Here is a 26772-nt window from a genome sequence, read left to right as displayed (position 1 = left end):
AATTTTCAGATCACTAGAATTTATCCCCACCTCTTATGATGCCTTTGAACTGTGATGCTGGAGAAGACTCTTGAGAGTCCCTTGGGAAGCAAGGAGATCAAACCAATCAATCCTAAAGGTAATCAACCCTGAATATTCATTGGAAGGATTGATGCTGAAGCTGAAATTCCAATACTTTGGCCATCTGATGCGAAGAGCTGACTCATTGGAAAAGATCCTGATGCTGGGAAAGATTGAAGGCAGGAGAAGGGGACGACAGAGGATGAGATGGTTGGATGGCATTATCTACTCAATGGACATGAGTTTGAGCAAACTTTGGGAGATGGTGAAAGACAAGGAAGTCTGGTTTGCTGCAGTCCATGGGGTGTCAAAGAGTTGGACATGACTGAGTGACTGAACAACAACTTGCCATGTCAAAAATAAGTATGAGGCAAGAGTGACCAGATGGCAGAGTAGGGAGACCCTGAACTCACTTCCTCCCATAGGCACACCAAAATTACAACTATTTACAGAGCAACCATTGGAGAGAAAAATTGGAAGACTAGCAGAAAAGATCTATAGATAAAGATGTAAAGATGGAACCATAATAAGATGAGAAAGAAGGGCAGAGAAGGGATATAGTCAAGATCCACACCCCCTAGATGGGCAACCCACAAGTCACAGGGTAATTACAATTGTAGAGAGTCTTCTCAAGGAGTAAGGGGTCTACCTATGCATTGGGCTCCCCAGCCTGGGGGACCTGTACTGGGAGGATGAGCCCCCAGACTGTTTAGCTTTGAAGGCCAGGGGGCTTACTTTTGGGAGACCCAGAGGGCTATGGGAAATAGAGATTACACTCTTAAAGGACACACACAAAATCTCTCATACTCTGGGACCCAGGACTGAAGCAATAATTTGAAAGGAGCATGGGCTTTCCTGGTGGCTGAAACGGTAAAGAATCTGCCTCCAATGCAGGAGACCTGGGTTCAGTCCTTGGGTTGGAAAGATCCCCTGGAGGAAGGCATGGTAACCCACTCCAGTATTCTTGCCTGGAGAATCCCATGGACAGAGGAGCCTGGTGGGCTGCAGTCCATTGGGTTGCAAACGACCTCAGTCAGACACGACTGAAGTTACTTCATGCTCATGCATGCATATATATGTATATATGATTCCAACCAAAAGCAGCATAATGCACAGTTTTTTTCAGGTGCACATGGAACTTCCTTCAGGATCAGTTCAGTTCAGTTGCTCAGTCATGTCCAACTCTTTGTGACCCCATGTACTGGAGCACACCAGGCCTCCCTGTCCATCACTAACTCCTGGAGCTTACTCAAACTCATGTCCATCGAGTCAGTGATGCCATCCAACCATCTCATCCTCTGTCGTCCCCTTCTCCTCCCACATTCAATCTTTCCCAGCCTCAGGGTCTTTTCCAGCTTCCCCCTCAGTCAGTCTCTCCCATCAGAAAGCTTCCACAAGCCTCTTAATCTTCTCCATCAGAGGCACAGACAGACTGAAAACCATAATCACAGAAAACTAACCAATCTGATCACATGGACCACAGCCTTGACTAACTCAATGAAACTATGAGCCATACTGTGTAGGGTCACCCAAGACAGATGGGTCATGGTGGAGAGTTCTGATAAAACGTGGTCCACTGGAGAAGGGAATGGCAAACTACTTCAGTATTCTTGCCTTGAGAACCCCATGAACAGTATGAAAAGGAAAAAAATAGGACACTGAAAGATGAACTCCCTAGGTCAGTAGGTGCCCAATATGCTACTGGAGAAGAATGGAGAACTCCAGAAAGAGTGATTCTCCAGGATAGGTCCATGCTAAGCCACAAAGCAAGTGTGAAGTAAATTTAAGAAGATTATAATAATATCAAACATCATTTCTGACCACAACACTTTAAGATTAAAAAAATCAACTATAAGGAAACTGAAAGATGTAGAAAACAAACATGTTTACCAAGGGGAGAAGGAAGGGTGGGATGAAGAGATTGGGAGATTGGGATTGACACACACACACACACACACATATATATTATTGATACTATTCATAAAATAGATAAGTAATGAGAACCTACTGTATAGCTCTGTTTTTGTTCAGTTGCTAAGTTGTGTCTGATTCTTTGTGACCCCATGGACTGCAGCACTCAGTGTTCTGTGATGACCCAAATGGGAAGGAAATCCAAAAAAGAGGTGATCTATGTATATATATAGCTAATTCACTTTTCTGTACAGCAGAAACTAATACAACATCGTAAAGCAACTATATTCCAATAAAAATTAAAAATGAAAACTGTACAAAGAAACCCCACAAATTCATGGAGGCTAAGCAAGATACTACTAAACAGCCAATGAGTTAGAAGGATGAAATTTTAAAATACCTGGAGATGAATGAAGAGGAAAATACAACAATCTAAAATCTATGAGATGCAGCAAAAGCAGTTCCAGGAGGAAATTTTATAGTGATACAAGCTTATTTCAGGAAACAAGAAATATTTTAAATAAACAACCTAAACTTACCCATGAAGGAACTAGAAAAAAAAGAGAACAAACAACCCAAAGTTAGTAGAAGGAAAGAACTCAGAGCAGAAATAAATGAAATTGAGACTAAAAAACAGAAAAGATCATGAAACTAAGGGCTGGTTCTTCAATTAAACAAAATTGATAAACCTTAGTCAGACTCATCAGGAAAAAAAAGAGAATGAGCCCAAATAAAGGAAATCAGAAATGAAAAAAGAAAAGTTACTACTTACCCCACAGAAAAAGATTAGTACAAGCAATTATACACCAATAAAATGGACAATCTAGAAAAAATGGACAAATTCCTAGAAATGTAAATCTCCCAAGACTGAACCACAAAGAAACAGAAATTATAAACAGGCTTATTTACAAGTAGTGAAATTGAATCAGTAATAATAATTAAATAAACTACCAACAAACAAAAGTTCAGAACCAGATGGCTTCAGAGAATTCTATCAAACATTTAGAGAAGAATTAACATCGATCCTCCTCAAATTTGAGTTATCACACTTCCTAATTTCAGGCAATACCACAAAGCTACAGTAATGAAAACAGTATGGTACTGGCAAAAACAAACAGACAGACAGACACACAGATCAGTGGAACAGAATAGAGAGCCCAGAAAGGAACCCACACTTAAACAGTCAATTAGATTGACTAATTGACAAAAGGCAAGAATATACAATGTGGAAAAGGAAGCTTCTTCAATAATGGTTTTGGGAAAATTGGACAGCTACATTTAAAAGAATCAAATTGGACTTCTCTCCCACACCATGCACAAAAAATTCAAAGTGTATTAAAGACTTAAATGTGAGACATGAAATCAAAAAATTCCTGGAAGAAAACATAGGCAGTAATCTCTTTTATATTGGCCTTAGCAATACATTTTTTTTGGCATGTCTCCTCAGGCAAAGGAAACAAAAGCTAAAACAAATAAACACATGGGACTACATCAAACTAAATTTTTTTTGCACAGCAAAGGGAACTATCATTCCACCCCCAAAGCTGTCTATTGAATGGGAAAAGATACTTGCAAACAATATATTCAACAAGGGGTTAACATCCAAAGTATACACCAAACTCATACAACTCAATATAAAAAAAAATCCAATTAAAAAATGGGTGGAAGATCTGAATAGACATTTTAAAAATGAAGATATACAGATGGCCAAGAGGCACATGAAAAGATGCTCAAAATCACTAATTCTCTGGTAAATGCAAATTAAAACCACAATGAGATATTGCCTCACACCTGTAAAAAGGCTATTATCAAAAAGACAACAAAGAACATTTTTGGCAAGGCTGTGAAGAAAAGGGAATTCTCTCTTATTGTTGGTGGGATTATAGATTGGTGCAGCTGCTATGGAAAATAGTATGGAGGTTCCTTAAAAAATTAGAAATAGAACTACCATATGACCCAGCAATTTCACTCCTGTTTATTCACCCTAAGAAGACAAAAACACTAGTTAGAAAAGATGTATGGGTTTTTCTTTCTGACTTACTTCACTCTGTATAATAGGCTCCAGTTTTATCCACCTCATTAGAACTGATTCCAATACAGTATATTAATGCATATATATGGAATTTAGAAAGATGGTAATGATGACCCTATATGCGAGACAGCAAAAGAGACACAGATATAAAGAACAGACTTTTGGACTCTGGGAGAAGGTGAGGGTGGGATGATTTGAGAGAATAGCACTGAAACATGTATATTACCATATGTGAAATAGATCACCAGTCCAAGTTCGATGCATGAAACAGGGCACTCAAAACCAGTGCACTGGGACAACCCTGAGGGATGGGATGGGGAGGAAGGTGGGAGGGGGGTTCAGGATGGGGGACACATGTACACCCATGGCTGATTCATGTCAATGTATGGCTAAAACCACTACAGTATTGTAAAGTAATTAGCCTCCAATTAAAATAAATTAATTAAAAAAAGAAAATATATATGCACTCCAAAGTTTACTGAAGCAATATTTGCAATAACTAAGATATTAAAGCAATGTAAATGCTCATATATAGTCTAATGGATAAGGAAGTTGTGGTGTATATATATATATATATATATATATATATATATATATATATGAATTTTACTCAGCCATAATAAATGAATGAAATTTTGTCATTTGTGGCAACATGGATGGACCTAGAGGGTATTATGACAGTGAAATAAGGCAGACAGAGAAAGGCAAATACTGTATGATTCCAGTTATATGTGAAATGTTAAAAAAAAAACACACAGATAAACATAGTAAAACAGCAACAGTTATAGAGAACAAATATGTGGTTGCCAGAGAGGAAGGTGAGGAGAGGAAAGAAATGGGGGATGTAGATTAACAGGTACAAACTACCAGTTGTGAAATACATGAATCATGGGTGTGAAATGTACGGTGTGGGGAATATAGTCAATAACTATGTAATACTCTGTATGGTGACATATTGTAACTAGACTTAACATGGCGTCACTTTCACAACTTATAGAAATATCAAATCACTATGTTGTGTAACAGTGCTTCTCTCATGTCTCAGATGATAAAGAATCTGCCTGAAATGCAGGAAACCCAGGTTTGACCCCTGGGTTGGGAAGATCCCCTGGAGAAGTGAGTGGCTACCCACTCCAGTATTCTTGCCTGGAGAAATCCGTGGACAGAGCAGACTGGTGGGCTATAGTCCATGGGGTCACAAAAACTAACACAATGTTGTAAGGCAATTATACCTGAAAAAGAAACAAGGAGCCTCATAGAAAAAGAGATCAGATTTGTGATTACCAGAGGTTGGAGGTAGGAGGAGGGGGATTGGATGAAGGTAGTCAAAAGTTACAAATCTCCAGTTGTAAGATAAATGTACAGGAATATAATGTACAACACAATAAACACAATTAACACTGCTGAGTGTTTTAAGTGAATGTTGAGTAAACCCTAAGAGTTCTCGTAATAGGGAAATACACACACACACACACACACACACACACACACACACACACAAACATATATATATATATTCTATTTTTAAATTTTTTAAATATATGAGATGACAGATATTCACTAAACTTATTTTGATAATCATTTCATGATGTATGTAAATCAAATCATTATGTTGCACACCTTGCACTTATACAGCAACTTATATCACTTATATCTTAATGAAACTGGAAGAAAAAATAAGAGAAAAATATTAAATAAAAGAATACCATTGTTGGCTCATAAAATTATTGAATATAAGAATATTGAATGTTGACATGGATGTTGGAAACACTCGTATACTGCTCAAGGAAAGAGAATTGGTACAATTTCTCTGGAGAGCAATTTAACAGTATATATCAATTTTTTTCTTCCCCTTAAAGCCAATAGTTTCACTTATGTTTTTTATCCTAAAGGAAATAATGTGAACAAAGGTCTAGCTATATATGAATTATTTAATAAATGATATTGGGACAGCTATCAATTTATAAAGAAATAGATTCAGATCCTCTCCTTGTACTGTGCACAAAAAATTCATAGAATTTGAGACACATATGTAAAAAGTAAGCTATAAAGGTATCATAAGAAAATTAGAATATTTGTATGACTTCTCTTTGGTTTTCTGTTTTTTCAGTATCTTATTTTTATTTCATGGTTATAATATTTTATGTCTGAGTATAATAAAAATTTTTCTTTTGATCTCTTCATTTTACTGTTTCATTTGATTTGTTTTGTTCTTTATCTTTTGTATAGAAGGTCTTTGCATAGGAATAGGACTTATCAACTAGCGATCTTCACTCTAAGATTATTAAGTGAGAATGGCTAGCACACTCATGACCCCAAAATGACAATATTTATAGGCCTTCTCTCTGATAACAATTTTAATTTCTTCAAGATGAATTCTTCAGTTTTCTGCCTGAAAGATATATACTTGACTGCTTTGAAACCAAGGTATTTAGAGAGGGAAAATAATCTTATTGTAGACTTTCATTTAGTACCTCTATTTTCAGTATGACACCGTATTCTAACTTTCACTCTACCTGAGGTGTCTGGCTCTGGGTCTTCTGTGGATTGAACAAACTTTCAGTCTTCTTCCAGAGTAGGTAAAAAGTATTTTCCTGGCTGAGCAGGGTGAGGGAAGGGATTGAAAGGTTGTTGCTGAATCACACAAAGACACCGGGGTTCTTGGCCTCCAGAGGAAAAGAATTCAATTTGGGGCCAGAGACGAGGCTTGATTGCTTAGAGCTTTTGTGTAATAAAGTTGTATTAAAGTATAAAGGAGATAGAGAAAGCTTCTGACATAGGCATCAGAAGGGGGCAGAAAGAGTACCCCCTTGATAGTGTCAGCAATGGAGTTATATACTCTCCAATGAATCCAAAGAATGTCTGGAGGTTGTAAAGACCTCACCAGACCTACTCCCATAATTTACATTTTAAGATAACAGAATTAGCCAGAAGTTTTCATCCAGAGACTGTCCTCAGGCAGGATATATCATTGTTATATAATCCTAAGGAATGTAGAGGAAAAAAAGTAAAAAATTTGTCCTTTCTTCCTCCTTGAGTATTCCAGACCTCTCTCTACTTAGGGACCCCTAGACTTTTCTATCAACCCACCTAGAAAATGACTCTCTCATTCCCCCCTTTTCTTTTAGGAGAATTATGTTGCCAAGGGAAAGGGGCGTCATTTTCATTCCATAACTACTTCCTGCTGTTTAGGGGCATAGTCCCTAAATTGTTGAGGCAACATATTCTCCTAACCCTCATATTGAGAGTCTGATCCAGGGGCCCAAAGTAATAGTTGGAGGAGGCTGTGGCACTCATAGGAGCTTAGACAACCATTTTTAAATTAAAAGTTCTTAGATGGTTAGAAAACCCCATTATACAGTTACAGACGTAAGGCAAAATAGTCATTAAACCAAGTTAAAATAAAAATGAAAAGTCACATTATGTCCATAGTTACATCAGTTCATGTTAAGGTTGTTAGATGTCATCAGTTTAAGAACAGGCATCACATGCGATTGCTGTCGAAGGTATTTGCAGATTTGAAGAAAGTCTTTTCCCTGAAGTGGAGATGTCCACCATGGGAAGCCTTCCACTGATGAAGAGGGGAGTGCTCCACAGACCCAGCAGTTAGACTGATTGTGAAATGCTGCATAGGAGTGAGTCCAGGACAGGAAGGCATTGTCTTGAGGATCAAACGGAAGACTCAAGACTTTTGGAGTCAGCAGAAGTAAATATTTCCATGTCAGGATTGTCTAATGGGGAATCCATTAGATCTTCCCGAAATGCATAGTTTAAAGCTAGGGATTGGGAACAATCATGATCAGTTGTTTCATTTTCCTTCTCAGGAAGGAAAGTGGCAGGATTTAAATTTCCACAAACTTTGAGCTTAGTTACTGGTCCTTCTTCTAACATCAATGACTGATATTTAAGAAGCCTACTGTCTGTCATCCAAATATTAACCTTAGAATTTAAGATTCCACTCACATCATGAGAAGTCAGTACAGTAAAGTTTCATCCATTAATTATTTTTAAAGCTTCAGGTGCTAATAAAGCCACTGTCCCAATTACTCTTAGGCAGTGGGGCCACCCACGTGAAACTATATCCAATTCTCTGCTTAGATAAGCAATAGTTTGCTAGTGAGGTCCTCGGGGTTGTGTCAAAACTCCCAAGGCCACACCTTTTCTTTCAATGACAAACAAATTAAATTCTGACCCTGCGGGCAAGCTCAGAGCGGGAGCTTGCAGGAGAGCAGTCTGAAGAACCTTAAAAGCCTTTTGAGTATCTGAAGACCAAACCAGTTTGTTGGTTTGGGCCTGCTGAGTTTCAGCTACAAGTTTATATAAAGGCCGGGCAAGTTCCCCATAACCCGGAATCCAAATACAACAGTAGCCCGTGATTCCCAAAAATCCTCTCAATTGTCTTAAAGTCATAGGTAGGGGATGATTTAGTATAGGTTTAATTCTCTCAGGGCCTATGGCCCTAGTCCCTTCTGATGTGACTAGGCCCAGATATCGAACAGATTGTTGACAAAGCTGAGCCTTTTCACTTGATGCCCTGTAACCACAGCCTGCCAGAAAGTTTAAGAAGTCTTCTGAGGCTCGTGAACAAGCTTCCTGTCTCAGCACAGAGCAAAATATCATCTACATATTGTAACACCACCGCTTCAGAGCTATTAAAGTTTTGTAAATCCTGGGACAAACTTTGTCCAAATAAGTGAGGACTGTCATGAAATCCCTGGGGCAAAACTGTCCAGGTTAATTGAGAAGCTGGATGTGTAGGGTCTTCAAAGGCAAGTAGAAATTGACTTTCCTCCACCAAAGGCACTGAATAGAAGGCATCTTTCAAATCAATTACTGAGAAATATTTGGCTCATTCAAGAATTTCAGACAATAGAGTATAAGGATTAGGTACCATGGGGTGTAAAGGAACTACAGCTTCATTTATTATTTGTAAATCTTGAACTAGTCTCCATTTACCATTTCATTTCTTTATACCCCAAATAGGAGTGTTGCATGGACTGTTACAGGGAACTAATAGTCCCTGCTCCTTTAAATTCTCAATGATGGGTTTTAACCCTTCCTTAACCTCAGGTTTCAGTGGATACTGCTTCTTATGTGGGAATAAGTGTGGGTCTTTGAGCTTGACAACTTCAGGAATAGCATTTTGTGCTCGACCCATAGATTTTCCATCAGCCCACACTCTAGGATTTACATGTTGTTCAATTAAAGGGAGAGAAAGGGAGGGCTCCATATTCATGAAAACAGAGGCATGGACCTTGTTCAGTATATCCCTCCTCAAAAAGGGTGAGGGAGACTCTGGCACAATCAGAAATCAGTGTGAAAATAGCACTGAATCCCTGTCACAACTGACAGATACACTGGAGTAATACGTTTTGGCTCATCCACACAGTCCCATTACCGAAGTGGATCGGGAAGAAAGTGGGCCGGGGACTTCAGTAAGCATGGAGTAAGTTGCCCCAGTATCTAAAAGGAAGTCGACAAATTGGCCCCCCACAGTTATTAATACCTGGGGTTCCTCAGGTGTAATTAGGAAGGGAGCTTGTGTGGGGACCCCCAGGCACCTTCAGTCCTGATTGTCTTGAAAGTCGAACCCCTGAAACCTACGCCTCTGGGGGCAGTCTCTCTTCCGGTGTGTCCTTTGCAGACTGGACATGGAGCCAGGGGCAGCTTAGATGCCTGAGGGCAATTCCGCTTGAGATGCCCCTCCTTTCCACAGTAATAACAACCCCATCCCTTTTCACCTGGGTCCCTCAGGGCATTTTCTCAGGTTGTTTAAGAATGGTTCTCATAGCCATTGCGAGGGCTTCCACCTGTTCCTTTGTCTTTTGCTGCCTTTCTTTCTTTTCCTCATATTCTCTACCATCATAGACTGCCTGAGCCAGTTGTAATAGATTATCTAAAGACTGATTTGGTCCATATGCCCGTTTTAATAGCTTACAGCAGATATCTGGAGCCAACTGAGTGAGAAATCTATCCTTTAAGATCACTTTTCCCTCTTCACTTTAGGGATCAACCGCAGTGAATCTGTGAAGGGCTTCTATCAGTCTACCTAGGAATTTACCAGGAGCTTCCTTCTCCTCCTGTTCTATGTCTGCCAGTTTGCCATAGTTTAAAGGCTTAGAACACGCCTGCCTGAGTCCTTCAAGAATACATCTGACAAAATGACTCTGATCCCATCTTCCTTTCACTGTGTTGTAGTCCCAGTCTGGTTCTGTAATTGGACCGCCTGATTCCCAGCGGGGAGGGCGGTTATCTCGACCTCCCTCTTCCCTACTGATTTATTACCAAGCCATTCATCTCCATAAGCAACCACTTTTCAAAAAACTCGACTTTTTGAGTCAGGAATCAGCGTTTGTCCCAAGATATACATCACATCCTTCCAAGTTAGGTCATAAAGCAGAGTAACACCTTTAAAAGCTCTCATATATTTTTCAGGGTACTCTAAATAGTCTCCCAGATCCTCCTTGATTTTTGTATTTCTTGATAAGAAAAAGGCTTATTAACTCTCATAGACTGATTATTTCTCCTGGTGGGTGCTTCATGAAGAGGCAACAGCTTGTGTGGCTGTTCCTCAGTCTCTCTGGCTGCTCTGTGCATATGATCCCAGGGATAGATTGGAGAAACCTGCTTTTCTTTATCTCTTTGTCTCCTGTCCTCCATCTCATCTAGCAGAGTAGGAGGACAGGAGGGAGCTGAAGGAGTCATACCCAAATCTATACCCTTACTACATAAGTCTGGCATATTTTGCAGAGAGAAAAAGGGCAACACATATGCTACTTCTACCCATTTTCCTTGTTTTCTACAGAACCAGTCTAATTGTAAAACAGTATTATACTTAAGAGACCCTCCAACCAGCCACCGTTCGCCATCCTCCAATGGATACCGTGGCCATGCAGTATCACATAGGAAGACCAGGTGTGTCTTCTTTAAGCCCTGGGGATCAAATCTATCCCAGTTTTTCAGGATACAGTTCAAAGGAGTGAGGCTGGAATTGTTAGCTCCTACCTGTAAGAGAGAAAAATGAAAAAGCGACCAGTGCCATCTTTCTACCAGAGGTGTCCCTCCCTGCTCTAGATGGTGGTGTAGACAGACTTTACACCAAAGCTTTCCTTACCCAGTCAGACTTAGTCTGTCCCTTACTGACGCAGGTGACCTACTCGTCCCTCCTGGTCCTACCACTGAGACAGGGTGGAGATGCACCAGGGGTAAGCCTGATGACATCCCTGACTGACATCCAGCTCCTCACCATTAAAACTTTGCTTGCCTCTGATGCCACCTGGGGTGCAATCAGAGTAAACTTTCGGAATGCCTCCCAGGATAAACCGCTGGGGGAAACATTCATTACCTGAGTGCCTGTGCACAACCCTGAGTATATTCCTGACCACAATAAGACCAATACAAACATGAAACTGAGATGTTTCTTCCAAGCCTCACCACATCAATATAAGAGCCTCCTAAGCATCACCACACCAGTATAAGAGTTTCCTCTGTTCCACTAAGAGCCAGCGTTACCAAAGGAAAAAAATCCATTGTACTTCCTATCTGAGTAATCTTTAACCTCAGAGATGCTCTTGTATCTAGAGCTCCATCTAACTTCTGAACTTTCAATTCCTAACTAGGCTAGGTACCTCCTTACTAACAATCCAAATTTGGGACCTAAGTCACAGTACACAGTAGCAGCACAGATCACAAGTCCCTTGAAAGTCTATGATGTGACAGATTAGGTTAGTACTTCTAATTTCCAGGAAGTTATGAAATGGTCAAAGAGACTGAAAATTTGACCGAGAAAGGAGAGTTCTGTCCACACACTTTGCTCATTTCTGGTCGGTCCCCGAAGGAGATGTTGGGTGCCTCTTGGCATTGGCAGGTCGGTATAAACCCCCGACAGGTTTCTGCCATAAGCCATATGAGGTCACCGCAGAACCGCAGAGCAGGGCGTTTCGTTCATTCAGGCAAGCACACCGTAGAGTTAGGAAAGTACAGCAGAAAACGTGTTTGCTAGGAGAACAAAGAACTAGAACTCCAAGCATCCTTACCTTGTCCTGAAGAATACTGGACGAGCCCTCAAGATGAAAGGTTATTGCTGAATCACGCAAAGACACCAGGGTTCTTGGCCTCCGGAGAAGAATTCAATCTGGGGCCAGAGATAAGGCTTGATGGCTCAGAGTTTTTGTGTAATAAAGTTTAATTAAAGTATAAAGGAAATAGAGAAAGCTTCTGACATAGACATCAGAAGGGGGCAGAAAGAGTACTCCCTTGCTAGTGTCAGCAATGGAGTTATATACTCTCCATTGAATCCGAAGAATGTCTGGAGGTTTTAAAGACCTCAACCAGACCTACTCCCATAATTTACATTTTAAGATAACAGAATTATCCAGAAGGTTTCATCCAGAGACTGTCCTCAGGCAGGATACATCATTGTTATATAATCCTAAGGAATGTAGAGGAAAGAATGTAGAGAAAAAAAAATTAAAAGTTTGTCCTTTCTTCCTCCTTGAGTATTCCAGACCTCTCTCTACTTGGGGACCCCTAGACCTCCTATCAACCTACCTAGGAAATGACTCTCTCTGGATCTAAGAGTGGTCTAAACCACATTTCTCACACACATGCAACTAAACCCTCTGTTTTCAGCCTCTTGACACAATTCTGCCTTTTTTGGTCATTGGTGTTTCCAGTTTCTGGGCTTTGCAGACATTCTGCTGCATGAATTGTCTTGCTTCTCATTTTGCATCTGCCACCTAGAGGCACTTGCTCTTCAGCTCTTTCAGTTGAGCTAACATGAATCTGCTTTGCATCTTTCAAAAATGCATAGGCATATCTTGTCTTTTGCTGTCTTCAATCCTGTCCTATTTGTCTTTGTGTGTTTATGCTCCTTAAAAAGCCCATTCTCTTTCATTTTGTTGCAGTTTTGAAAGAGATGATAAACATGGATTTAGTCTGTCATATTTAATGGGAAGTCCTCTACATGTATTTATTAAAACTGAAAAATTCACATGCCACTTGGCCTTCAAATCTCACTTATGATAATTTAACTCTCGGAAATTAAAGTGCCAGTATGTATAGATATGGAGAAGGAAATGGCAATCTACTCTAGTATTCTTGCCTGGGAAATCCCATGGACAGAGGAGCCTGGCAGGTACATTCCATGGGGTTGCAAAAGAGTCAGACATGATTTAGTGACTAAACTATAACAGTGTACTGTACAAAGGTGTTTGCTGCAATATTATATGTATTAGCAACAAGCTCAATGTCCACTGATAGGTAACTAGTTAAATAAATTATTGTCTAACTATACTATGGATTACTATGAAGTCATTGTAAAGAATAAGGAATATTGACTTGGAAGGCTGCCCATGATATATTGATAAGTAAAAGAGAAGGCTTTGCTGGAGCATCCATGAAGAGATACCCTACATTCAAGATAAGAGAAACCCAAGTAAGACAGTAGGCACTGAGAGAGGGCATAAGAGGGCAGAGAGACTGAAACCACAGTCACAAACAGGCCAATCTGATTACACAGAATACAGCCTTGTCTAACTCAATGAAACTAAGCCATGCCATTTGGGGTCACCCAAGATGGATGGGTCATGGTGGAGAGGTCTGAAAGAATGTGTTCCACTGGAGAAGGGAATGCAAACCACTTCAGTATTCTTGCCTTGAGAAACCCATAAACAGTATGAAAAGTCAAAAAGATAGGACACTGAAAGATGAACTCCCCAGGTCGGTAGGTGCCCAATATGCTATTGGAGATCTGTGGAGAAATAAATCCAGAAAGAATGAATGGATGGAGCCAAAGCAAAAACAACACCCAGTTGTGGATGGGGCTGGTGAAAGAAGCAAGGTTTGATGCTGTAAAGAGCAATATTGCATAGGAACCTGGAATGTCAGGTCCATGAATCAAGGCAAATTGGAAGTGGTCAAACAGGAGGTGGCAAGAGTGAACATCAACATTGTAGGAATCAGCGAACTAAGATGGACTGGAATGGGTGAATTTAACTCAGATGACCATTATATCTACTACTGTGGGCAGGAATCCTTTAGAAGAAATGGAGTAGCCATCATAGTAAAAAAAAAAAGTCTGAAATTCAGTATTGGATGCAATCTCAAAAATGACAGAATGATCTCTGTTCATTTCCAAGGCAAACCATTCAATATCACGGTAATCCAAATCTATGCCCCAACCAGTAATGCTGAAGAAGCTGAAGTTGAACGGTTTGATGAAGACCTACAAGACCTTCTAGAACTAACACCCCTAAAAGATGTCCTTTTCATTATAGGGGACTGGAATGCAAAAGTAGGAAGTCAAGAAACACCTGGAGTAACAGGCAAATTTGGCTTTGGAGTACAGAATGAAGCAGGGCAAAGGCTAATAGAGTTCTGCCAAGAGAATGCACTGGTCATAGCAAACACCATCTTCCAACAACACAAGAGAAGACTCTACACATGGACATCACCAGATGGTCGACACTGAAATCAGATTGATTATATTCTTTGCATCCAAAGATGGAGAAGCTCTATACAGTCAGCAAAAACAAGACCGGGAGCTGACTGTGGCTCAGATCATGAACTCCTTATTGCCAAATTCAGACTTAAGTTGAAGAAAGTGGGGAACACCATTAGACCATTCAGGTATGACCTAAATCAAATCCCTTGTGATTATACAGTGGAAGTGAGAAATAGATTTAAGGGACTAGATCTGATAGATAGAGTGCCTGAAGAACTATGGATGGAGGTTTGTGACATTGTACATGAAGCAGGGGTCAAGACCATCCCCAAGAAAAAGAAATGCCAAAAGGCAAAATGGTTGTCTAAGGAAGCCTTACAAATAGCTGAGAAAAGAAGAGAAGTGAATGGCAAAAGAGAAAAGGAAAGATATACCCATTTGAATGCATAATTCCAAAGAATAGCAAGGAGAGATAAGAAAGACTTCCTCAGTGGTCAATGTGAAGAAAGAGGAAAATGATACAATGGGAAAGATTAGAGACCTCTTCAAGAAAATTAGAGATAGCAAGGGAACATTTCATGGAAAGTTGGTCACAATAATGCACAGAAATGGTATGGACCCAACAGAAGCAGAAGATAGTAAGAAGAGGTGGCAAGACTACACAGAAAAACTATACAAAAAAGATCTTCATGACCCAGATAAGCATGATGGTGTGACCATTCACCTAGATGTCTAGAGCTAGACATCCTAGAATGAGAAGTCAAGTGGGCCTTAGGAAGCATCACTGTGAACAAAGCTAGTGAAGGTGATGGAATTTCAGTTGAGCTATTTCAAATCCTAAAGACGATGCTGTAAAAGTGCTGCACTCAATATGCCAGCAAGTCTGGAAAACTCAATAGTGGTCACAGGACTGGAAAAGGTCAGTTTTCATTCTAATCCCAAAGAAAGGCAATATCAAAGAAAGCTCAAACTACCACACAATTGCACTCATCTCATGTGCTTGTGAAGTAATTCTCAAAATTCTCCAAGCCAGGCTTCAACAGTATGTGAGCCGTGAACTTCCAGATCTTCAAGCTGGATTTAGAAAAGGCAGAGGAACTGGAGATCAAATTGCCAACATCTGCTGGGTCACCAAAAAAGCAAGTGAGTTCCAGAGAATCATCTACTTCTGCTTAATTGACTACACCTAAGCCTTTGACTCGGAGAAGGCAATGGCACCCCGCTCCAGTACTCTTGCCTGGAAAATCCCATGGACAGCGGAGCCTGGTGGGCTGCAGTCCATGGGCTCGCTAAGAGTCTGACACGACTGAGCGACTTCACTTTCAATTTTCATTTTCATGCATTGGAGAAGGAAATGGCAACCCACTCCGGTGTTCTTGCCTTGAGAATCCCAGGGATGTTGAGCTTGGTGGGCTGCCGTCTATGGGGTCGCACAGAGTCGGATACGACTGAAGCGACTTAGCAGCAGCAGCAGTAGCAAGCCTTTGACTGTGTGGATCACAACAAACTGTGGAAAATTCTTAAAGAGAATGAATAGCAGATCACCTTACCTGCCTCCGGGCTTCCCTGGTAGCTCAGACAGTAAAGCGTCTGCCTACAATGTGGGAGACCTGGTCCTATCTCTGGGTCGGGAAGATCCCCTGGAGAAGGAAATGGCAACCCACTCCAATATTCTTACCTGGAAAATTCTACTGACTGAGGATCCTGGTAGGCTACAGTCCATGGGTCACAAAGAGTCGGACACGACTGAGCGACTTCACTTTCACTTTACCTGCCTCCTGAGAAATCTGTATGTAGGTCAAGAAGCAACAGTTAAAACTGGACGTGAAACAACAGACTGATTCCAAATCGGGAAAGGAGTATGTCAAGAGTGTTTATTGTCACCCTGATAATTTAACTTATATGCAGAAATGCCAGGCTGGATGAATCACAAGCCGAAAGCAAGATTGCCTGGAGAAATATCAATAACCTCAGATATGCAGATGATGCCACCCTTATGGCAGAAAGTGAAGAAGAACTAAAGAGCCTCTTGATGAAAGTGAAAGAGGAGAGTGAAAATGTTGGCTTAAAGCTCAATATTCAGAAAACTAAGATCATGGCATCTGGTCCCATCACTTCATGGCAAACAGTGAGAGACTTTATTTTTTTTTCGGCTCCAAAATCACTGCAGATGGTGACTGAAGCCATGAAATTAAAAGATATTTGCTCCTTGGAAGAAAAGCTATAACCAACCTAGACAGCATATTAAAAAACAGAGACATTACTGTGCCAATAAAAGTCCATCTAGTCAAAGCCATGGTTTTTCCAGTAGTCATGTATGGATGTGAGAATTGGACTATAAAGAAAGCTGAGCACCATAGAAGTGAAGCTTTTGAACTGTGGTGTTGGAAAAGACTCTTGAGAGTCCCTTGGCTGCAAGGAGATCCAACCACACAGTCCATCCTAAAGGAAATCAGTCCTGAATATTCATTGGAAGGACTGATGCTGCACCTGAAATGCCAATACTGTGGCCACCTGATGCAAAGAACTGACTCACTTGAAAAAATCCTGATGCTGGGAAAGATTGAAGGCAGGAGGAGAAGGGGACAACAAAGAATGAGATGGTTGGATGGCATCACTGACTAGATAGACAGGAGTTTGAGTAAACTCTGGGAGTAGTGGTGGACAGGGAGGCCTGGTGAGCTGCAGTCCATGGGGTCGTAAACAGTCAGATATGACTGAGTGACTGAATTGCACTGATTCTGACTAGTGAGAAGTGATATTTCATTGTAATTTGGATTTTCATTTCTCTAATAATCAGCAATGTTGAACATCTTTTCGTATATCTCATGGCCATCTGTAATTCTCTGGTGGAGAAATATTTATTTAGATCTTCTGCCAAATTTTTGATTGAGTTTTTTGTGTTTTTATATTGAGCCACATGAGCTATTTGTCAATTTTGGAAACTAATCCTGTGTGGTCGCATTATTTGCAAATATTTTCTCCTATTAAGTAAGTTGTCTTTTTGTGTTCTTTATGGTTTCCTTTGCTGTGCAACAGTTTTTGATTTACATTTGGTTCCATGTGCTTATTATTGTTTTTTAATTTTCATTACTCCTTTAAGTAGATCAAATAGATCTTGTTGCAATGTATGTAGTGTTTTTTCTGTTTTACTCTAAGAGTTTTATAGTATTTGACCTTACACTTAGGTCTTTAATCTGTTTTGAATTTATTTTTGTGTATGGTTTGTGTGAAAGAATATTCTAATTTCATTCTTTTACATGTAGCTATACAGTTTTTCCAGCACCATTTTTTAAAGAGAATGTCTTTCCTGCATTTTGTAGTCTGGCTTCCTTTTTCATTTATTAATTGACCATTGGTGTGGGGGTTTATCTCTGGGATATCTATCCTGTTTTATTGATCTATATGTCTGTTTTTATGCCAGTAATACACTAGTTTGATTACTGTAGCTTTGTATTAATAGTATAGTCTGAAGTCAAGGAGCCTTATTCCTTCAGCTCTATTTTACTTTCCCAAGATTGCTTTTGTGTCTCTATGCAAATTTTAAGATTTTTTGTCTTCTGTGAAAAAATGCCATTGGCAATTTGATACAGATTACACTGAACTTGTAATTGCCTTGGGAAGTATAGTCATTCTGAAAACATTGATTATTCCCATCTAAGAACATGGTACATCTCTCCATCTGTTTTTGTCATCTTCAGTTTCTTTCATCAACATCTTATAGTTTTAGGAGTACAGGTCTTTTGTCTTCTTAATTAGGTTATTCACAGGTGTTTTATTCTTTTTGATGTAATAGCAAATGGGAATGTTTCTTTAATTTCTCCTTCTGATCTTTCATTGTTAGTGTATAGAAGTGCAACAGATTTTTGTATATTAACTTTGTATCCTGCAACTTTACTGAATTCTTTGATGAACTCTAATGGTTTTCTGGCAGCATCTTTAGGATATTCTTTACACAGTATCTTCTCTACTTGTAAGGATTTACAAGGCTTTGTGACTATGACTTACAAAACTGGAAAATAAAAGTAGTGATAATGGACATCGTTTACTTGTTCCTCATCTTAGATGGAATTCTTTCAACTTTTCACCTTTGAGTATAATGTTAGCTATGGGCTTTTTGTATATAGCTTTTATTATGATGAGGTATGTTCCTTCAATGGCCACTTACTGGAGTTTTCTTTTTAACATAAGATGGTGTTGAATTTTGTCAAAAGCTTTTTTTTTCTCTTTCATTTATAGGAGATGATCATATGGTTTTTATTCTTCCACTTTTTGATGTGATGTATCACAGTGATTCATTTGCAGATAATGAAAAATCTTTGCATTTCTTGGATAAATCTCACTTGATCATGGCATATGATCCTTTAAATGTATTGTTTGTTTTGGTTTGCCAATATATTGTTGAGGATTTGTGCTTCCATGTTCATCAGTAATATTGGCCTGTAATCCTTTTCATAGTATCTTTAGATGGTTTTATTATCGGGGTGATGGAAACCCAGGATGATAGAATGAGTTTGGGAGTATTCCTTCCTCTGCAATTTTCTGGAGTAGTTTTGGAAGAATAAGTGTTAACTCTTCTTCAAATGTTTGATAGAATTCACCTGTGAAGCTGTCCTGTCCTGGACTTTTTTGGTTTTGTAATCTTTAAATTTTTAATCACAGTTTCAAAGTCAGTAATTGTGATTCATCTGTTCATATTTCTATTTCTGGTTTAGTCTTGGGAGATTGTTCCTTTCTAAGAATTTGTCCGTTTCTTCCAGGTTGTTCATTTTATTGGCATCTAGTTGCTAATAGTAGTCCTTGATAATCCTTTGTATTTTTGTGGTATCTGTTGTAATGTCTCCTTTCTAATGTTATTGACTTGAAATGTCTTTGTCTTCATAGTGAGCCAAAGATACCCCCCTGCCTCTGTAGGAGACCCTCTAATACTAGCAGGTAGGTATGGCCCAATCACTTATACTTGTTCCTGTGGGTTCTGGTGAGCATGAGACCTTATATGTACCCTCCAAGACTGGAGTTTCTCTTTCTCCCAGTTCAGGGGAATTCCTGTAGCCAAATCCCACTGGCCTTTAATGCCAGATTCTCTGGGGACTCCTCCTCCCATTGCAGGAGCCCTAAGTTGGGAATTCTGATATGCAGATCTAGACTTCCACTCTGGTGGGAAAACTTCTATGATATAATTACTTTTCAGTTTGTGAGTTGCTCACATGGCAAGTATGAGATTTGATTTTATTGCAAATGCACTCCTACAATCTTGCTGTGATTTCTTCTTTGTCTTTGTATGTAAGGTATATTTTTTGGTGGGCTACAGCTTTTTTTGGATGGTTGTTCCACAATAGTTAGTTGTAATTTTGGTGTTTTTGTTAGAAGGAGTGAGCTCATGTCCTTCTACTCCACCGTCCTGTTGGCTTCCCTTTGTGATGTATTTAGATAGCAGAAGCTACATTAGTGTGATGTAGAATAGAGTATGAGGGGCATACAGAGGGGAATGTTGAGAGATGAGACTGGAGATACCTGCAAGAGATAGATTACAAAGGGCCTTTATATACCTTGTGTGGGAGCAGAGACTTTGGCATATGTGTGAAAAGGAGCTATTGATAGGTTTAACATAGGTGAGTGACATAATCAGATTTGCATTTTAGAAATATCATACTGACCATTTAGTGAAGATTGGATTGAATGTGTTGAATGGCTTGAGTGGAGACAAGGTCACTCTTTAGGAGGCAATTTTGGTAGTCTTGATGAGTGATGTGGTTGCAAGGACTGATATAGCAGCAGCAATAATGGAGCAACAAGGACAAATGACTTGAAGGAGGGCTTTATATGCAGAAGGAGTTGTATGTTTGAGTGCCCAATGGTGTGAGAGACCATAGCATCTTCAAGGAACTGAAAGAGATTTAGTGTTATTCAAATACTGAGTGTGAAGGGCAAGAAGCAGGAGATGAATCCTTATAGGACATGCTAGGGAGTGCGAACTTGATTCTGTGAATAATGGAGAGCCATTGAAGTGTCTTCAAGCATGCAGTTATGTAATCAGAGTATGTTTTAGTAAGATCACTCTCTCTGTGGCAGGCACTAAGAAGTCCAGTTTTGAGAGGCTGGTGCAGTAGCCTAGCATACAAAACAGAACCAAGGATCTAAATTAAGATATTCTTCTTGCTTCCAGTATAAAATGTCAAAAGGACAGGTTCTACTCCATTGTTTCTGCTCTTATCTTGATAAGAGTAGGAAAGGTCTTTCCTGATCCCTAGAATGAATAACACTGGTTTCAAAAACTAGCCATCTTCCCCTCCATTCCTTATCCCTCAAGCTATGGAGGTAAACCCTGCCAGAGATGAAGGCGGAGATGAGAGAGAAATACCACTTGAGTCTCTTTTGCTTATTTCAGCAAATGCCCTTTCTGCTGGCAATCACTACCCACTGATGTTCTGGGCTACCCAAATTATGGACTCTCAAGCTGGAGATCTGGAAGCCATGGCAAGAGACCAGGAGGGAGGCAAGGCCATCTATACTCAGGGATTTGGAGGGTTCAGGGAAGGGAGAGAATTAAATGGAAGGTCTCTGAGAATATAAATGAGACTCTGCAGCTCCTATGACATCAATTGTAACTATTTACATCCCCCAGAGGCTTTCAGAGCCAGCAACCTTGTTGTCCCTCATTGTTCCTTCCATCTCTTTGCTCATTCCTTCAGCACTATCATTTTATGCACTTCAGTCAGTGCAATGCAGCCTCTTCCATTGTCTTCTCTATTCCTTCCTTTTCATAGAACCAAGTGATCTCAAGACAAAAATATCATAAAGCATTCAGGCCTAACTCTTACATCTGATGTCAAGATCTGCTCTCTCCATGCCTGGTAGAGTCATTCAGAAGGTTCTTTAAGACCTCCTATGATGGCAAACTCAGTGCAACCCCTGTCTCTGCCCGGTTTTGGGCAGAGATTGTCTCTGCCAATCTTATTCTGAACAGTAACCCATGCCTCTGTAACTTTTACTTCTTAGTTCTACTATAGTACTTGGGAGTGCGCAGATTAATTTTTCACTTCCAGAAATTTATTTTTGTTTTGATTACACTTTAGTCTTCTTATATATGTCTACTCCATGAGACATGTTAAAATATATTTGAATCTTAATTTTACATTTTCCATCTTTCTTCAGCTTCCTTTCAGGAAGCCTACACAAGCCTCTTAAATAGCCTCATTCATCAGAGGGCAGACAGCAGAAGCAAGAACTGTATTCCTGAAGCTTCTAGAATGAAAGCCATAATCATAGAAAGTTAATCAAAATGAAAATGCAGAGGATTATGTCCCAAATGAAGGAAAAAGATAAAACTCCAGAAAAAAAAAAACCAACTAAATGAAGTAGAGATATACAACCTACAAGAAAAAGAATTCAGAATTCATTTTAGACTAAAGAACAAAAATAGAGTCTAATAATACAATGAATGAAATGAAAAATAGGCTAGAAGGAATCAATAGCAAAATAGCTGAGGCAGAAGAATGGATAAATGACTTGGAAGACAGAACGGTGGAAATCACTGCTGTGGAACGGGATAGGAAAAAAGGATGAAAAGAAATGAATACATCCTGAAACCTCTGGGAAAGCATTAAATGCACCAACACTCACAGTACAGGGGTCCCAGAAGGAAAAGAGAGAAGGAATCCAAGAAAATATTTGAAGAGATAATAGCTGTAAACTTCCTTAACATGGAAAAGGAAACAGTCAGCCAAGTCCAGGAAGTGCAGAGAATACCAGGGAGAATAAATTCAAGGAGGAATATACTGAGACACATAGTAATCAAGTTGACAAAAATTAAAGATAAAGATAAAATATTAAAAGCAACAAAGGAAAAATGACTAATAACATACTAAAGAACTCCCATAAGCTGATTTCTTGGCAGAAACTCTGCAAGCCAGAAGAGAATGGCAAGATATATTTAAAGTGATGGAAGGGAAGAACTGACTATTAGTAATACTCTACCCAAAAGGATCTCATTCAGATTTGAAGTAGAAATTAAAAGCTTTATAGACAAGCAAAAGTGCACAGAATTCAGCACCACCAAACCAGCTGTACAACAAATGTTAAAGGAACTTCTCTAGACAGAACACAAGAGAAGGAAAAGACCTACATAAACAAACACAAAACTATTAAGAAAATGGCAATAGGAACATGTGCTGTGCTTAGTTGCTTCAGTTGTGTCTGACTCTTTGAAACCCTATGGACTGTAGTCCACCAGGCTCCTCTGTCCATGGGATTCTCCAGGCAAGAATACTGGAGTGGGTTGTGTTGTCATGCCCTTTTACATGGGGTCTTCAAACCCAGGGATTGAACCCACATCTCTTACATCTCCTGCATTGACAGGAGGGTACTTATGACTAGCACAACTTGGGAAGCCCAATAGGAACATATGTACTGATAATGTACTTAAATGTACTTAAATGTAATGTACTTAAATGTAAACAGATTAAGTGCACCAACCAAAAGACAGGCTGACTGAATGGATACAACAATAAGACTCATATATGCTGTCTACTGGAGACCCATCTCAGACCTAGGGACCCATACAGACTGAAAATGAGGGGCAGAGATGAAGGTAATCCACACAAATGTAAATCAAAAGAAAGCTGGAGTAGCATACTCATATCAGACAAAATAGATGTTATAAGAGAGAAAGAAGGTCACTACAAATGATCAAGGGCTCAATCTAAGAAGTGTGTCCATGCTCAGTTGCTTCAGTCATTCTGACTCTTTGTGACCCCATAGCCCACCAGACTCCATGGAATTTCCAGGCAAGAATGCTGGAGTGAGTTGCCATGCACTCCTCCAAGGGATCTTCCTGACTCAGGGATAAAAATCAAGCCCACATCTGCTGTGTCTCCTGCATTACAGCTGGATTCTTTACCACTGAGCCACCGGGAAAACCCTCAATCTAAGAAGAAGATATAACAGTTGAAAATATACATACATTCAATTGTAGGAGCACCTCAAACTGTAAGGCAAATAATAACAACCATAAAGTGAGAAGTTGAAGTAATACAATAATAACTCCTCACTATCATCAACAGATGGGTCATTCAGACAGAAAATTAATAAGGAAACACAGACCTTAAATGACAAATTAGATCAGATGAACTTAACTGGTATTTATAGAACATTCCATCCAAATTCTTCCCAAGTGCACACAGAACATTCTTTAGGACTGATCATATGCTGGGCCACAAGGGCAGCCTTGGTAAATTTAACAAAATTGAAATAATATTGAACATCTTTTCTGAACACAAGACTATAAGTTTAGAAATAAGCAACTAGACAAAAGCTAAAACAAAAACAAAAACAAAAACAAAACCCCCACAAACACATGGCAGTTAAACAATATACTACTAAACAATCAATGGATAACTGAAGAAATCAAAGAGGACATTAAAAAAAAACTAGAGGCAAATGAAAGTACATGGTCCAAAACCTATAGGATACAGCAAAAGCAGTTCTAAGAGGGGAGGTTATAGCAATACAATCTTATCTCAAGAGACAAGAAAAATCCAAAATAAACAACCAAACCTTACACCTAAAACAATCAGAGAAAGAAGAAATGTCTGTTTAGTTCTTTGGCCCATTTTTTGATTGGGTCATTTATTTTTCTGGAATTGAGCTGCAGGAGTTGCTTGTATATTTTTGAGATTAATCCTTTGTCTGTTGCTTCATTTGCTATTATTTTCTCCCAATCTGAGGGCTGTCTTTTCACCTTGCTTATAGTTTCCTTTGTTGTGCAAAAGCTTTAAGTTTCATTACAAATCCTAGGGTTACTAGAAGAAAATAAATAATAAAGAACAGAGGAGAGATAAATGAAATAGAAACAAAGAAAAGCATAGTAAAGATCAATGAAACTAAAAGCTGGTTCTTTTTTTTTTTTTAAAATTTTTATTAGTTGGAGGCTAATTACTTTACATCATTACAGTAGTTTTTGTTATACATTGATATGAATTAGCCATGGATTTACATGTATTCCCCATCCCAGTCCCCCCTCCCACCTCCCTCTCCACCCGATCCCTCTGGGTCTTCCCAGTGCACCAGGCCCGAGCACTTGTCTCATGTACCCAACCTGAGCTGGTTATCCATTTCACCCTAGATAATATACATGTTTCAATGCTGTTGTCCTGAAACATCCCACCCTCTCCTTCTCCCAGAGTCCACAAGTCTGTTCCATACATCTGAGTCTCTTTTTCTGTTTTGCATATAGGGTTATCGTTACCATCTTTCTAAAGTCCATATATATGTAAGAACTCAACAGACATTTCTCCAAGGAAGACATACAGATGGCTAACAAACACATGAAAAGATGCTCAACATCACTCATTATCAGAGAAATGCAAATCAAAACCACAATGAGGTACCATTACACGCCAGTCAGGATGGCTGCTATCTAAAAGCTGGTTCTTAAAATATAAACAAAATTGATAAATTTTTAGCCAGAATTATCAAGAAAAAAGGAGAGAATTCAAATCTATAAAATTAGAAATAAAAAGGATAAGTTACACATAACAACACAGAAATATACAGGATCATAAGAGACTACTACGAGCAAAGTGTGAAAGTGAGAGTGTTAGTTGCTCAGTTGTGTCCAACTCTTTGTGACCCCATGGGCTGTGTAGCCTGCTAGGCTCCTATGTCCAAGGAATTCTCCAGGCAAGAATTCCTGAGTAGGTTGCCATTTCCCTCTCCAGACTATGAGCAACTGTATGCCAATAAAATGGACAACCTGGAAGAAATGGACAAATTCTTAGAAAGGTACAATCTCCCAAGACTGCATCAGGAAGATATAGAAAATTTGATGAACAAGCCAATCACAAGTACTGAAATTGAAACTATGATTAAAAAGCTCCCAACAAACAAAAGTCCAAGACTGGATGGCTTCATAGCAAATTCTATCAACCATTTAGAGAAGAGTTAATATTTATCCGTTTTAAACTCCTCCTAAAAATTTGAAGGAATATTCCCAAACTCCTCTATGAGGTCACCATCACCCTGTGCCAACACGAGACAAAGATATCACCAAAAAAGAAAATTACAGGCCAATACCACTGATGAACAAAGTCAGAAAACTCCTCAATAAAATACTAGCAATCTGAATCCAACAATGCATTAAAAGGATCACACATCATGATCAAGTTGGATTTATCCCAGAGATGCAAGTATTTTTCAATAACCACAAATCAATCAATGTGATATGCCACATAGACAAATTGAAGAATAAAAATCATATGATCATCTCAATAGATGCACAGGAAAGTTTTTGACAAATTCAAAACTCATTTATGTTAAAAACCCTGCTGAAAGTGGGCACAGAAGGAATACACCTCAACATAATAAAGGCCATATATGATGATCCTACAGTTAACATCATACCAAATGGTGAAAAGCTGAAAGCATTTCCTCTAAGATCAGGAACAAGATGAAGATGTCCATTTTCATGACTTTTATTCAATATAGTTTTGGATGTCTTAGCTATGGCAATCAGAAGAAAAAGAAATAAAGGTAATCCAAATTGGAAAAGAAGAAATTAAATTTTCACTGTTGACAGATGACATGATACTATACATAGAAGATCCTAAATATGCTACCAGAAAACTACTTGAACTCATCAATGAATTTGGTAAAGTTGCAGGTTACAAAATTAATACATGGAAATCTGTTGCATTTCTATACAATAACAATGAAAGATCAGAAAGATAAATTTAAGAATCAATTCCATTTACTGTCACATCAGAAAGAATAAAATACCTGAGAATAACTTATCTAAAGAGACAAAAAAAAAAAAAAAAAAAAACAAACCTGTACTCCTAAAGCTATAAGAGTTGATGAAAGAAATCAAAGAAGACAGAGATGGAAAGACATGTCATGTTAATGGATGGAAAGAATCAATGTTGTCAAAATGACTATACTGCCCAAGGCAATCTACAGATTCAGTGCAATCATGATCAAATTACAAAATGCCATTATTCACAGAACTAGAATAAAAAAAAAGCTCAAAGTTTGTGAAAGTGAAAGTAGCTCAGTCATGTCTGACTCTTTGTAACCCCATGGACTATACAGTCCATGGAATTATCCAAGCCAGAAAACTGGAGGGGGTAGCCTTTCCCTTCTCCAGGGGATCTTCCCAACCCAGGGATTGAACCCAGGTCTCCTGCATTGCAAGCAGATTCTTTACCAGCTGAGCCATGGAGGTACAAAAGACCCTGAATAGCCAAAGCAATCTTGAAAAAAAAAAATGGAGCTGGAGGAATAGGCACCCTGACTTTAGGCTATACATATATAAACTGTATATAAACAT

At 39.1% G+C, this 26772-nt stretch overlaps 1 pseudogene; it reads left to right on the top strand.

The window, feature by feature from the left end:
* Positions 1-13787: 13787 nt before the first annotated feature.
* LOC139033142 (craniofacial development protein 2-like) lies at positions 13788-14597 on the top strand (annotated as a pseudogene).
* The last annotated feature ends 12175 nt before the right edge of the window (positions 14598-26772 follow it).

This window comes from Odocoileus virginianus, chromosome X (assembly GCF_023699985.2).
Source record: "Odocoileus virginianus isolate 20LAN1187 ecotype Illinois chromosome X, Ovbor_1.2, whole genome shotgun sequence".
NCBI classification, from domain to species: Eukaryota; Metazoa; Chordata; class Mammalia; order Artiodactyla; family Cervidae; genus Odocoileus; species Odocoileus virginianus.
The sequence above is the reverse complement of the archived record's forward strand: the minus strand, read 5'-3'. Positions and strand labels throughout refer to the sequence as shown.